This window comes from Hyperolius riggenbachi, chromosome 5, assembly GCF_040937935.1.
Source record: "Hyperolius riggenbachi isolate aHypRig1 chromosome 5, aHypRig1.pri, whole genome shotgun sequence".
Lineage (NCBI taxonomy): Eukaryota > Metazoa > Chordata > Amphibia > Anura > Hyperoliidae > Hyperolius > Hyperolius riggenbachi.
Window position 1 is genome coordinate 7,595,077 of NC_090650.1, and position 15,196 is coordinate 7,610,272.

At 46.9% G+C, this 15,196-nt stretch overlaps 1 protein-coding gene across 1 annotated transcript in view; it reads left to right on the forward strand.

Annotated features, from left to right (window-relative positions):
- LOC137519526 (protachykinin-1-like) overlaps window positions 1–15,196 on the forward strand; it is a 217,632-nt gene that overhangs the window by 17,384 nt on the left and 185,052 nt on the right. Inside the window, exon 2 of the mRNA XM_068238494.1 lies at window positions 9,597–9,685. The gene's annotated coding sequence lies outside the window, so the exon portion shown is untranslated. The remainder of the gene's footprint in view (window positions 1–9,596; window positions 9,686–15,196) is intronic.

The following is a 15,196-nucleotide window of genomic DNA, read 5'->3' on the forward strand; positions in this document are numbered from 1 at the left end:
GTTTCAAAGGAAAAATATATACATTTAAAAACCCGCCGACTTTAACGGTTAATAGCAAAGCCTGCTTAAAATTTAGGAACACCAAATTCACAGGGTATATTAAGGGGATCAGTGGGAATAAGAGGAAATTTTTTTTTTTCAAAAAGACCTTATAGTTTTTGAGAAAATCGATTTTTAAGTTTCAAGGGCGAAAATGTCTTTTAAATGCGGAAAATGTCAGTTTTTTTTGCACAGGTAACAATAGTGTTTTATTTTCATAGATTCCCCCAAGTGGGAAGAGTTTTACTTACTTCGTTCTGAGTGTGGGAAATATAAAAAAAAAACGACGTGGGGTCCCCCCTCCCAGACCTCTTTAACCCCTTGTCCCCCATGCAGACTGGGATAGCCAGAATGCGGAGCACCGGCCGCGTGGGGCTCCGCACCCTGACTATACCAGCCCGCATGGTCCATGGATTGGGGGGTCTCGGAAGGGGAGGGGCAGCCAAGCTTTCCCCTCCCCCTCCGAACCCTTGTCCAATCCAAGGACAAGGGGCTCTTCTCCACCTCCGATGGGCGGTGGAGGTGGAGGCCGCGATTTCCTGGGGAGGGGTTCATGGTGGCATCTGGGAGTCCCCTTTAAAAAGGGGTCCCCCAGATGCCCACCCCCCTCCCAGGAGAAATGAGTATAGAGGTACTTGTACCCCTTACCCATTTCCTTTAAGAGTTAAAAGTAAATAAACACACAAACACATAGAAAAAGTATTTTAATTGAACAAAAAACATAACCACGAAAAAAGTCCTTTAATATTCTTAATTAACCATTAATACTTACCTGTCCCTTTAAAAGCCAGTTCCCACGCAATATCCTCGGAAATATACTAATCAGTTACAATGTAACAAAGTTATTACAATGTAACAACTTTGTTACATTGTAACTACGCCGCACCCGACGTCACTCACCGCCGCCGCCGCCGCCGCGTCTGTGCTGCAGGACCCGACAGAGCTCTGAGCTATAGCTCAGAGCTCTCTAAGCATCTTTGTATTTGGGCTCCAAGGAGCCCCATTGGTCCTTAGCAGACCAATGGGGTTCCTTCTGATTTGAAGGAACCCCATTGGTCTGCTAAGGACCAATGGGGCTCCTTGGAGCCCAAATACAAAGATGCTTTCGAGAGCTCTGAGCTATATAGCTCAGAGCTCTGTCGGGTGAAGGGACGCTAAGTCCCCGCCGGCTCCGCTGCCCTCCCCGCCTCTCCCACATGTCACCTATATACATGCTGGCACCCATGGGTGCCAGCATGTATATGGGTGACAGGTGTGGGCGGAGTGGACGGCGGGAGCCGGCGGGGACTAGCGTGTATGCGGCGGCCGGCGGGTGAGCGGCGAGTGACGTCGGGTGCGGTGGTGTTACAAAGTAACAAAGTTGTTACATTGTAATAACTTTGTTACATTGTAACTGATTAGTATATTTCCGAGGATATTGCGTGGGAACTGGCTTTTAAAGGGACAGGTAAGTATTAATGGTTAATTAAGAATATTAAAGGACTTTTTTCGTGGTTATGTTTTTTGTTCAATTAAAATACTTTTTCTATGTGTTTGTGTGTTTATTTACTTTTAACTCTTAAAGGAATTGGGTAAGGGGTACAAGTACCTCTATACTCATTTCTCCTGGGAGGGGGGTGGGCATCTGGGGGACCCCTTTTTAAAGGGGACTCCCAGATGCCACCATGAACCCCTCCCCAGGAAATCGCGGCCTCCACCTCCACCGCCCATCGGAGGTGGAGAAGAGCCCCTTGTCCTTGGATTGGACAAGGGTTCGGAGGGGGAGGGGAAAGCTTGGCTGCCCCTCCCCTTCCGAGACCCCCCAATCCATGGACCATGCGGGCTGGTATAGTCAGGGTGCGGAGCCCCACGCGGCCGGTGCTCCGCATTCTGGCTATCCCAGTCTGCATGGGGGACAAGGGGTTAAAGAGGTCTGGGAGGGGGGACCCCACGTCGTTTTTTTTTTATATTTCCCACACTCAGAACGAAGTAAGTAAAACTCTTCCCACTTGGGGGAATCTATGAAAATAAAACACTATTGTTACCTGTGCAAAAAAAACTGACATTTTCCGCATTTAAAAGACATTTTCGCCCTTGAAATTTAAAAATCGATTTTCTCAAAAACTATAAGGTCTTTTTGAAAAATTTTTTTTTCCTCTTATTCCCACTGATCCCCTTAATATACCCTGTGAATTTGGTGTTCCTAAATTTTAAGCAGGCTTTGCTATTAACCGTTAAAGTCGGCGGGTTTTTAAATGTATATATTTTTCCTTTGAAACTTTAACATCGATTTTCTCAAAAACTATAAGGTCTTTTTGAAAAAAAATGTTTTCCCTCTTATTCCTTCTGATCTCCTTAATATATTCTCCAAATTTGAGGCTCTTAGCACTTAAGGGGGCTTTGCTATTAACCCTTAAAGTCGGCGGCTACCTAACATTGATCCATGCGTCAACTTTTCCGCTTGGCAGCATGACCTTACGCATTAATTGCTAGTAGGATTTTACGCGTAAGCCTATAACGTAGTAACCTGAATTACGGTATACTTACGCGTAATTGCGTAAGTGCTATGCGTAATTATAGACATGTACCGAAATTGAATGTCTATGCCGTAAGCGTAATTTCGTAATGCGTAATAGCGTAAAATTACGCGTAATGATCCGTAAGCGTAGCTTTCTCCATTACGACCAGCACTGCTGGGGAGAGGGAAATGCCAAAATGCCTGAAGTCCAGTGTCAAGTACCCACAGTCAGTGATGGTCTGGGGGGCCATGTCAGATGCTGGTCTTGGTCCACTGTGTTTTATCAAGGGCAGGATCAATGCAGCTAGCTATCAGGAGATTTTGGAGCACTTAATGCTTCCATCTGCTGAAAAGCTTTATGGAGATGAAGATTTCTTTTTTCAGCACGACCTGGCACCTGCTCACAGTGCCAAAACCACTGGTAAATGGTCTACTGACCATGGTATTACTGTGCTCCATTGGCCTGCCAACTCTCCTGACCTGAACCCCATAGAGAATCTGTGGGATATTGTGAAGAGAAAGTTGAGAGACGCAAGACCCAACACTCTGGATGAGCTTAAGGCCGCTATTGAAGCATCCTGGGTCTCCATAACACCTGAGCAGTGCCACAGGCTGATTGCCTCCATGCCACGCCGCATTGAAGCAGTCATTTCTGCAACAGGATTCCCGACCAAGTATTGAGTGCATAACTGAACATAATTATTTGAAGGTTGACTTTTTTTGTTTTAAAAACACTTTTCTTTTATTGGTCGGATGAAATATGCTAATTTTTTGAGATAGGAAATTTGGGTTTTCATGAGCTGTATGCCAAAATCATCAGTATTAAAACAAAAAAAGGCTTGAACTACTTCAGTTGTGTGTATTTGAATCTAACATATATGAAAGTCTAATGTTTATCAGTACATTACAGAAAATAATGAACTTTATCACAATATGCTAATTTTTTGAGAAGATCCTGTAGTTTTTATCATATTATTTGTATGTACAGATTTTAAGTTATCAAAGAGATTATTGTAAAAGGGTGTTTCTGCAGAGGGAGTGGTTAAGGTTAGGCACCACCAGGGGGAGTGGTTAGGGTTAGGCACCACCAGGAGGAGTGGTTAGGGTTAGGCACCACCAGGGGGAGTGCTTAGGGTTAGGCACCACCAGGGGGGTGGTTAGGGTTAGGCACCACCGGGGGGAGTGGTTAAGGTTAGGCACCACCAGGGGGGGGGGTAGGGTTAGGCACCACCAGGGCGTGGTTAGGATTAGGCACCACCGGGGGGAGGATGGTTAGGGTTAGGCTCCACCAGGGGGAGTGGTTAGGGTTAGGCACCACCAGGGGGAGTGGATAGGGTTAGGCACCACCAGGGGGAGTGGTTAGGGTTAGGCACCACCAGGGCGTGGTTAGGGTTAGGCACCACCGTGGGGGGGGTGGCGTGTTAGGGTTAGGCACCACCAGAGGGGTGGTGGTAAGGGTTAGGCTCCACCAGGGTAGTGGTTAGTTTAAGGCACCACCAGGGGAGGGTTCTGTGTGAGAGTAGGGTTGTATTAAGCTGCATTGTTGAATAACGTAACAATTTTGAACGTTAATATCTTTTCATTATTAATTCCCATCTGTTTTTTCAATGGTATTTACAGTTAACCAAGTTTGACAACAATGATTATCGTTATCAGATTTCGTAATTCACCGGCGACATATCGTTATCCAGCCGGGCTCTTTTTTCATGGCACCCTTTTTTCATGCACGGGCATATCTGGCTAGCTGCTGGGGCCCCGGGGAGGCAACCTGATACCAATGGGCATAACTGGCTATCTATCTAGGAGGGGGGCTGCCTAATACTGGAGGCACATCTGGCTATTTATAAATTATAGGAGGGGGGCTGCCTAATACTGGAGGGGGGCAGCTACACATTTAAAGGAAATAAAGATGGTATATTTTATACTGTATTTCTCTGAGCTCAGACTTCCTTTAAATTGGCAAAAAAATAATCCCAAATAAGGCGCCACCTCAGCTCAGTCATGTCCCCAGTGCTCGAGCAGTGACAAGTTCGCCAACACTAGTTATTATGATAATTATTTTATATATATGTAAAGTAACTTAGTTGGATTATAAAACTTCTCTTTGAACTTTTCTTGCAACAAAGGAATCAATTAGAATCAAAAGAACATTTAATTCTCACAACTAATTTCCAGCATCAGTAAGACGATTGTTGTTCGCTCTTCTTATGGCCGTAACAAATCATATCCTCGGCTTCCTCTGCGCATTTTCAGAACCGCCGCCATGCTTTATGATCGTCATTTGTCATTTTATGAAAGATTACAAACATAAAAATTCATCAGAAGTGTAATTCCCCCAATATTAGGAGAAATGTAAATCGCGGAACTTAGGCCGCAATTGGCGACTTTTAATTATTAAACGGGAGAAATGATTCTTTCTGAGCGGCCCGGGAGTCTCTGTTCTGAAATTGCTGTTTATTTGGCGCTTTTCCCCTCATTATTCCTCATTATCTTATATGCGCAAGCGTCTGTCTGTGTTGCTGTCTCGGGAAATCAAACTTTTATTACTGTATTTGTTAGATTGTCTACCAAGACAACTTTGTATGCCAGAATTCAGAAAAACTCTAAAGAAGACCTGTCTCAAACCCAACTGAGCAAAGGCTGAGAGAAATGGATACAATCCAAGTTACCTGTAGCAAAAACTGCAGAGTGATCAGTAGTTCCAGAGATAAGGGTTGCCAAATTAACTCTAGACTTTTCTTGGCGGTTCTGACTCCACCCTTTCCCAGGTCCGGTTCTAGCCACTCGGAATGGTCCGAAATGCCCAATTCGGCAGAAATTCCGATTTCTGCCAATGCTGATTTTCCGATTTTGGAGGAGGATTTTATCTTTAACCACTTCCCAACTGAGGGGTTTTACCCCCTGACCACCAGAGCAATTTTCACCTTTCAGCGCTCCTTCCATTCATTTGTCTAACTTTATTATTACTTATCGCAATGAAATGAACTATATATTGTTTTTATCGCCACCAATTAGGCTTTCTTTAGGTGGGACATTATGCCAAGAATAATTTTATTCTAAATGTGTTTTAATGGGAAAATAGGAAAAAATGTGGGAAAAAATTTATTATTTTTCAGTTTTCGGCCTTTATAGTTTTTAAAGAATGCATGCTACTGTAATTAAAACCCATTAAATGTATATGCCTATTTATCCCGGTTATAAAACCGTTTAAATTATGTCCCTATCACAATGTTTGGCCCCAATATTTTAGTTGGAAATAAAGGTGCATTTTTTTCAGTTTTGCGTCCATCCCTAATTACAAGCCCATAGTTTATAAAGTAACAGTGTTATACCCTCTTGACATAAATATTTAAAAAGTTCAGTCCCTAAGGTAACTATTTATGTATTTTTTTTAAATTGTAAATTTTTTATTTTTTTTTTAATTACAAAAAAAAAAAAAATTGGGGAGTGTGGGAGGTAAGGAGTTAATTTTTTGTGTAAAACAAGTTTATTTGTGTGTAAAAAATGGTTAGGGTGTAGTTTTACTATTTGGCCACAAGATGGCAACATTACCAATTTGTTTCATGCGACCTGCAAGCGTCCTTCCGGACGCTTGCAGGAAGTAGAAAGAGGCTGGGACTTTGTTATTTTTTCACAATGATCGCGCTGCTCAGCCGAGCGGCAGCAGATCATTGCGGGGCTTAGATCAACGAACGGGAATGGATTTTCCCGTTCGTTGATCTCTAGGCGAGCGGGCGGCGGCGTGTTTACTAGCGGCGGGCGGTGTGTTTACGAGCGGGAGCGCGGACAGCGGCGGGAGTGCGCAGAGTACGGATTTCTCCGTCCCTGGGGGTGAAAGGATGGAAAAAGGGGCGGAGAAATCCGTACGCGCGGGGGTAAAGTGGTTAAGTTTTTGCATCAGAGAATGCAAAAAATGACAAAAAAAATAGGATAATACAAAACTGGAAAAATGGAAAATCAGTCTTGTGATTGTTCTAAAATTAACCTCCTTAGCGGTATGGACGAGCTCAGCTAGTCCATCACCGCCGGAGGCTGCCGCTCAGGCCCTGCTGGGCCGATTTTCGCCAAATAAAAAGCAGCACACGCAGCCGGCACTTTGCCAGCCGCGTGTGCTACCTGATTGCCGCCGCTCTGCGGCGAAAGAGGGTCCCCCCCAGCCGCCCGAGCCCTGCGCAGCCGGACCAATCAGTTCCGGCCAGCGCTAAGGTCTGGATCGGAGGCGGCTGACGTCAGGACATCGGCTGACGTCCATGACGTCACTCCGCTCGTCGCCATGACGACGAAAAAAGCAAAGCAAGGAGGGCCGCTCATCGCGGCCCTTCTTGTTACTTCAAATCGCCGGAGGCGATCAGAAGTATGCAGCAGGAGCGCCCTCTAGTGGGCTTTCATGCAGCCAACTTTCAGTTGGCTGCATGAAAAAAAACCTCCCACAGCCGCCCTGGCGATCTTAATAGAACGCCAGGGTGGTTAAGTGATCCAATATTTGCGGAAAAATTCTTCACTCTGATTGGTCCAATGCTTCCAAGTTCTATGATTGGGCTAAAATTACAGAGATGCGGTAAATCAGATTTCTGTTTTCCATTTTCCAATCTGAAATTCCGAATTGTAATGGGAAATGCGGAAATTTCAATTCCTCAGAATCCTAGTGAGCATTCCTACTAGCCACATTGGGCCCTGGGCAAAAATGGATTCTCAGCCTGCCAAGATAATAACCATGCCCTCTCCGCACAACGGCTGACCTGTCAGGAAGTGCAGTAATGGCAGCAGGGGCGTAACAATAGACCCTGCAAGGGATGCAGCTGCAGGGGGGCCCAGAAGCTGCAGGGGGCCCCGTTGGGGGAGGAGTTTCTTTTCCCCGTCCTTAGAAACTGACAAGTAAGGGTATGGAGGAAAAAAAAATTCTGTTCTCTACAGAATTTTTCTAATGACTGCATCTGCTTAGCCACTGATAAGGAATCATACAAAGTTTTGCAGACACAGATCTGTAGACAGTCCCTATTCAGTGTTCAGCAGGGTCAAGGGGGGCCCCCATCCAAAGTTCCGCAAGGGGGCCCAATGAGTTCTAGTTACGTCACTGAATGGCAGTTAGGATTCTTGCCAGGTGGAACAGACCAAGTGAGGCACTTTGCGATTGTTTCACTAGTTTTCAGAACACTTGCAGTTTTCCGATCATAAAGACACTGGTGCAGTAGTGAGAATCGCGATAGCCCGTTTCAACTACCATAATATGGCTAGATGTGCTTCAAAAGCACTTGACCAAGGAATACACGGTCTTCCAGTACGCTGCATGTTTTGCAGTGTGAAAGAACTCTTGAAGCAACCCTAATGGGACCTAAAAAAACAAAGACTTGGATACTTACCTATGAAGAGAGAAGGTTCTGGATCCCAGAGAACCCACCTGGTCCTCTCTCCATGTCCTCGTTCCACTGCTGTCCCATGTTCACAATTAGCACCTTCGAGACTCCTCGGGAAGGTTTTGGACACACTTGTGTTCCTGGAGTGCTTCCAAAACTAGACCTATTGTTAATGGGCATGCACGAGCATGGAAGTGAGCATAGAAGCAAGCTTGAACGTGAGCATGGAAGTGAGCATGGACATGAGCATGGACGCAAGCAAGGACACGAGCATAGACATGGACATGAACTTACGCAGTACAAATCTGCTCGTCTTTGGAAGAACTTGGAGACACGAGGACTCCTAAAGGCTGCCCAAGGAGAGCTGAAGAAATATTCCACCTGGTGGTCAAATAATCTCACCAGGGGGCCAGCAGTGGACCGAGGTGATGGGAAGAGGACCAGGAAAGCTTTATAGATCTAGAGCCTCTCCTTTTCATAGGGGAATATTGAAGACCTTTTCTCCCTCGAATCAGGGTTGAGTTAAGATCCCTGCAGTGGCGTAGCAATAGGTGATGCAGAGGGAGCGACCGCATCGGGGCCCTTCGGCCTTTTGAATCCCTGTACTCACCAAGTACCCCCTAGCATAGTAAACATTATCACAAGTAGCCCTTGACAAATATATATTTAATCCTAGTACATTATAATTGGCTCTAAACAATTTCCAAGCATTTTCTGTTGCTTTTAACTAGCTAAATCACTAATTTGGTGTTTAAATAAGCTTTATCATTTTCTAAAACTCTGAATTAGTTATTCTTGGCCTGAGTACCCCCTGGAGCCATCAGAAATACCCCCTGGGGTACGCGTACCACACGTTGAGAACCTAGGCTGTAGATGACCTTAGCAGGTTTTGTTGCACCGTATCAAGTGTTATGTATCGAGTGCTCGGGGGTGCAGGCAATGTAAAACTCGCACCGGGGCCCGGAGCTCCATAGCTGTGCCACTGGATCCCTGGACACATCGGCAGCCCTGCTGACAGATACATAGCATTCATAGAGGCGGAGAAGTGACACTTCTGAGCATGTTTACTCTGCAGTTACTGCATGAATGACGATAGGCCTAGTGACACATCAAGGTTTCTGCCATAGTGGTCCTTTAAAGAAAATCTGCAACAACAAAAAACAGCCCCTAGGGGTTATCGGGAGAAGGAAGTCTCTGGATCCTAATGAGGCTTCCCGTCCTCCTCACCCTCTGGGATCCAGCGTTGGCCAGAGCCGGTTTTCTCATGAAGCAGGGTGAAACACTTGCATCAGGCACAGAGATTACAGGGGCGGCATGTTTGTACTGTGTTTACACTAAGAGCATGCCGTCAGAGTAGGAGGAGAAGTGAGAGGAGAGCGAGGTGAAGAGGTCATCATTGGGAAAAGCAGCTTGTTGTGCTGTGTGAGGAGTCTGACAGTGAGTGAGGAGGGGGGAGGCAGGAGAGCAGCATTGGGGAAAAGCAACGTGTTGTGCTGTGTGAGGAGTCTGACAGTGAGGGAGGAGGGGGGAGGCAGGAGAGCAGCATTGGGGAAAGCAGTTTGTTGTGCTGTGTGAGTTAAATGCATCATTAGTTCTGTCTGTTTTGTATCTGAATGAAGAAGATTTTACATCAGACTGTCATGGCTGCTTTTTAGAATGCATGGGGGGAACTTACGTACGTTTTTTTTTTGTTTTTTTTGTTACAGATTCCCTTTAACCGACCTGTGAGAAAATTTACAAAGTAAACAAAAGGTACACTGCAGTCTCCAGCCAGCCAATCAGCTTTGTAAACCAGGTGAAATGCTGTTTTTGAGTTTTTTTTGTGTTTTATTTAATTCTCTGGTTCTGCTTTTTGTCTCTCTTTGCTTTTATCTTTTGTGAATAACGCCACAAAACATTCCATTATTATTATTATTATTATTACAAAGTTTCTTTTGTCATTTCTTATTAATGGGAGGAGGACGCTATCTGCCGTGCTGAGCTCCTGGTATCGGTTTCACCGCACGTTGCCGGCAACAGGAACCGCCGCGCTTCCATAGAAAATGAGAAACTCGCTTTATCACACCAACGCAGCAAACAAAAACAACAAAAGAGATTTAGTAAAGAAAAGACACAAATAAAGCATTGGGGGACGTGCTTATTCTGCCTGGTAGAAGAAGCAGTGGGATAAGTGTATGGAGATTGGAAAGGAAGGGTTTTTATTGCATTAGCAGCCACGGCAGGCTCTAGGCTAGACAGGAAAACCAGAGGGCAGAAGGCACATGGAGAGGAGGCGGGGCTTGCAGCAAGCAGTGCATATTTAATTAAGGGGCGTGCCAACACACACAGACTGCAGGCAAGCTCTGTGCTCCCTGAGTCAGGCAGAAGCAGCAGAGCTGAGGGACAGACTGAAAAACACCAGCTCAGTATAGAGCTGATGCTGCCCCCTACAGTCTGCTGCACTGAATCACATGATTCAGTCTGCTTCATGGTAGGGCCGGCCCTGTTAACAGCCAATCAGATTGAAGCTTTAATTTTCTAGGCTAGAGATGTGGGCGGTCTATAAACCCCAACATATCAGGAAGGGGGCAGGATATCATTTATCACATGATGGGGTGAATGGAACGGATGCGAGACAGACATTCATAAAGTCTAAGCTTTTGGTCCGGGCACTCAATATGATTAGTGACAATCATAATGTGGTCATTTCACTTAGGCAAAGTTATTGATACTTTTTTCACCCTTAGGCCAATTTTTCTTGTGGCGCTGGCTCTCCTTCCATGTGCAGCAACCCCCCCCCCCTCCTATTCCTTGTGCAGCCCCTCTTCCATGTCTAACATTCATGGCAGGGGCGTAACTAGAAATCACCGCCCCCTCCCCCGGGCTCACTCAGGGCCGTTTCTGGGGGGTCGGAGGGGTCACAGCATGAGGGGAGAGCATTGGACATTGGCGGGGAGGGGACAGCCCCCCCCCCACCTCAGGCTCTCCCCTCTGCGCTCCTCCAGCATTTATCACTGGCAGTAGGCAGTGGGCAGCGGGCAGGACACCATCCACAGAGGAGGTCTCCGATCTCTAAGTGCTTCACGCTACTTCCTGCTTAAACAGGAAGGACGTCAGACACTTAGAGGAGCCTCCGGCGGTGGAACGCAGGAAGGTATGTGTTCCTGCCCGCTGCCCGCTGCCAGTGATAGATGCTGGAGGGAAGCGCAGAGGGGAGAGCCCAAGGTGAGGGAGGTGGGACTGTCCCCCCTCTCCGCTGATGTTCAATGCTCTCCCCTCATGTTGCGATCCCTCCGGTCCCCCAAAAATGTCCCTGAGCGGGCCCTACAGGGGCCCAGGCCCCCCACGGGTGTCGGGGTTGCATCCCCTATTGTTACGCCCCTGATCCAGGTACAACAGCACCCTTTAGTAATCTACAGACACCTGGGGCAGCAGCTCCCTATTTCCATGTGCTGTTCCCTATTTGCAACCTCTGTATTCCATAAGCAGCTATAACTTTTCCATGTCAGCCGCCCCTTGGCCAGCTGTCACCCAAGGCCCAAGCCTTTGTAGCCTATTCAGAAATTCAGCCCTGCCCCTGGATCATCTGGGATATACTGTATGCAGGTTCAGGACCGGCATTTTTGGGGCTTGACCTTGATGGTTGGATGTCTTCTCTTTGTCATCCAAACTATGTAAGTCGTGAAGCTTGCGTGTGCGGAATACGTGGTTTTTCCCCTGTACATTGCGATCTGTCCTTGCCGTTTATGTTGTGCGAGCCGCGATGCGTTTCCATATAAACACAGCACAATGCCAGCAGCCGCTTTCATCTCGGCAGCCTATTGTGTGACAAGCCTTTCCATGATGCGTCGTCTTTGTTGCTGTTCTTTCCGAGCCCCGTCCTCCCCCGCGGTGTATCCCCGCAGCGCCCGAGTCCTTTGTGCGCCCGAGATCCCCGTCCCCCCGAGGCCGCCATTGCTCAGCCGCACATGCCTTATTAGATATATTCAAAGCGGCAGAAAATCAATGGAATATTTCATGCCCCATAACTCCTTTATTGAATTTACTGTGAAGGGTGGCATCCTATTATTAATTCATATCCTGCATGGAACAAAGCCAAAATCCAAAAGAGTTCATATTTACAGCTCAACCTGGAGCAGAAAGATATTTACAGGGGCCGGTATGTGATGATGGTCAGCTGTTTACAAGTAAAGGCACGCTAGAATACCGGCTCGGTTGTGGCAATGATTATTGGTGGATGAACATGTCTACTGGTGAACAGTTCCCGGCAAATATTCTGCATTTATGGCAAACTTTACAAGTCGTATTCGCCCTATGCTTTATGCCCTATGCTTTAACATGGAGTCATTTTTGGGCGTACGTCGAATGGCGACTCACTCTGCTGCCACTCAAATCCCCAGCGGTGTAAAATACTATTGCCCCTCCACAGTGAGAAACCCTGAATTACCTTTACACGCCCCGCACAGTATAACATTACTGCTAGGGCGGCACCTACTTTTGGCGCTTGGCGCTTTTGTGCCGTGCACCAAAACCACCTGCTCTGATTTTTGGACTCTTTACTCTTAAGTCAGGTGGGGCAGGACAACCGGTTAAGCATTTTTAACACGGGCCACACCCCCCATAAAATAAATGAACCTGGCAGCCATTTTACAGTCTGCCTGGAGTCAGTGTAGGGAGAGCTGAGATTGTGGGACAGATAGATAGCAGTTCTGTGTGATCCAGTGCTGTGTAGCTGCTTCCATTAGTGTTCTGCTCCTTGCAGTTCACCAGCTAGGGACCCCAATAGTCTTTTCAGAACTGATCCTGCTTTTTTTGTTGCGGTTTGTGGTGTGGTTTGCAGCTTATAGTACACCACCCATGTAGTATAGTATAGTGTGTGGCTGCGTCCAGGGCGGGGCTGCCCATAAGGCGGGGTGAGGCGGGTTCCTCAGGCGGCAATGTTGGGGGGGGCACCCACCTGGCCTTGGGGGGGGGGGGTGGCGCTGAGCTGGACGAGGTAGCGGGCAGGCCCGGATTTCTGCAAAGGCCACAGAGGCCACGGCCTAGGGCGATAAAATCAGATAAGATCAGAAGGGCGGCATGACTTGGAGAGAGAAGAAGTCATATGTCAAAGTAAATCATCTCCTCTGTTCCCGCAGCGCAGCCAGCCAGCGCCCTGCTCTGCACTAATAGAGGAATTCCAGAGTTCCCCAATCCCTGCACCTCTCACTTCCTGATGTGTTATAACAATCAGGATCAATCATAACTGTCACCTGATGATCCAATTATTTATATGGATCGACATACAGTACAAGTGGATGTGAGAAATACCAGGGATTTACATTACAAAGAAGATAAAACTAAGTTCCGCTGAGTTCTAATGCAGGCATTCACAAACATTTCTGCTAGTTTCTTCGCCTTCTCTTTTAGAGCTGTGACACTGACCCAAGCAGTTGTAAATTACACTTTCTTATCTAGGCCTAATTTATTGCTTTTTTTTTCTTTCTAGCCAGTGATCTGGTCTCTGCTTAAGTTAACTCTTTCCTGACTCATTTTCTGTCCTTCATCTCCGACCATCTATGAGAACTGCTGCAGCCTGGAATAAAAATGCTGTATGCTTCCCTTTCATTGCTACACTGTCACTGTCACCTGAGCTGTTACTACCTCTATGCTAGTGTGTATGGTTTGGCATCCTTCTGCTTTCCTGTAGCATTAGAGCATTGCACCATCTTAGCCATCAGCAAAAGCAGAGAGTTTTGAATCAGAGTGATACCATTTATTGGCTTAAAAGAAAAAGAGTAATCTTTCTGCTAATAAGCCTAGTTCAGACTGTGTTCCTGTATACTGTCTATATGTTAAAGCACACCGCCATATGTACATTCAGCATTCAAAAGAGATACGTAGATTTTTCAGCAAATATAAATAAATGTCATTCAGATGCTTTAAAGTGGAGCTGAACTCTTGCACAGGACAGAAGGAAACCATGCAGAGACATGCACCATGTATGTATTTAGAGAGCCTTTCGAATTCTTCCACATCTGTGTCTAATCACAAATTTGATATCTTCCCTGTGTCACCTGACTGCCACAGCATATAAGCTTATTTTAAAGCACAAGATGTTAATATATTTGCTTCCATGAAAGTAGGAATTAGACACACTGTCTATTTATTGCAAGATTTGTATCAGCTGTAACAAAGAAATGTTTTTTCTTTAAAGGTTATGTTGTTGAGTATCTTTTAGAGCAGAGAGGAAGTTCTGAGTTCAGGTCCACACTAATTACAACCAAACATCCAAAGCGGGTCTTGACAGGATGTTTGCTACTTACCTGTTCTCTGTTTTGTTTGGGCTTTTCTCCATTGCACTGCCCTGCCACCTGTTTGTGGCTCCAACTGCAGCCAGTCGCACAGAGGACAAAGAAGCAGTGCATGCTCTGGCCACTCACGCTCCCTGTCACCTGTCTGTGGCTATGACTGCAGCCAGTCACACAGAGGACAAAGAAGCAGTGCATGCTCTGGCCACTCGCGCTCCCTGTCACCTGTCTGTGGCTCCGACTGCAGCCAGTCACACAGAGGACAAAGAAGCAGTGCATGCTCTGGCCACTCACGCTCCCTGTCACCTGTCTGTGGCTATGACTGCAGCCAGTCACACAGAGGACAAAGAAGCAGCGCATGCTCTGGCCACTCGCGCTCCCTGTCACCTGTTTGTGGCTCTGACTGCAGCCAGTCGCACAGAGGATAAAGAAGCAGCGCATGCTCTGGCCACTTGAGCTCCCTGTAATTTCCTGCTCCTGCCCAGATGTGCACAGCAACCAAGGCCGGTACAGTGTTATGCATTCTTGACGAGTACCGATCATACATCAGCGTAATTTCTCAAGTATGCATTCCCAGAACACTATCGGCTGCTGTGCACATTCGAGCAGGAGCGCAAATTTCCATCGTGAGAGGACAGAGCATCCACTGATTCTTTGTTCAATGAGGGGCACAGCAGCACAACTGAAATGAGCCCATTCAAACCAGTGATCGCTAGTCAGATAGTTGGACAGAATGTTTTTTGGTGGTGGTGGTGGTGGTGGTGGCGGGGGGGGGGGGGGGCGCTTGGTGACAGCAGGCCTAGGGCACTGGTAAGTACAAATCTTGGGCACAGTGGCAGGGAGGGGGGTCGGACACCCCTCCCTCACCTGGGTCCCCCGATCTGCGCTCCCCCTCCAGCTATTAAGCGCAGCAGCAGCGTAGTAATATCAGGAAGCGGGCGGGGATGACTCACCTCTTCCGCGTTCCGGCGGGCGTTCCACTCTCATCACTTCCTGCAATGCCGCCCACTGTACGACATTGGAAGAAGTCACGAGGT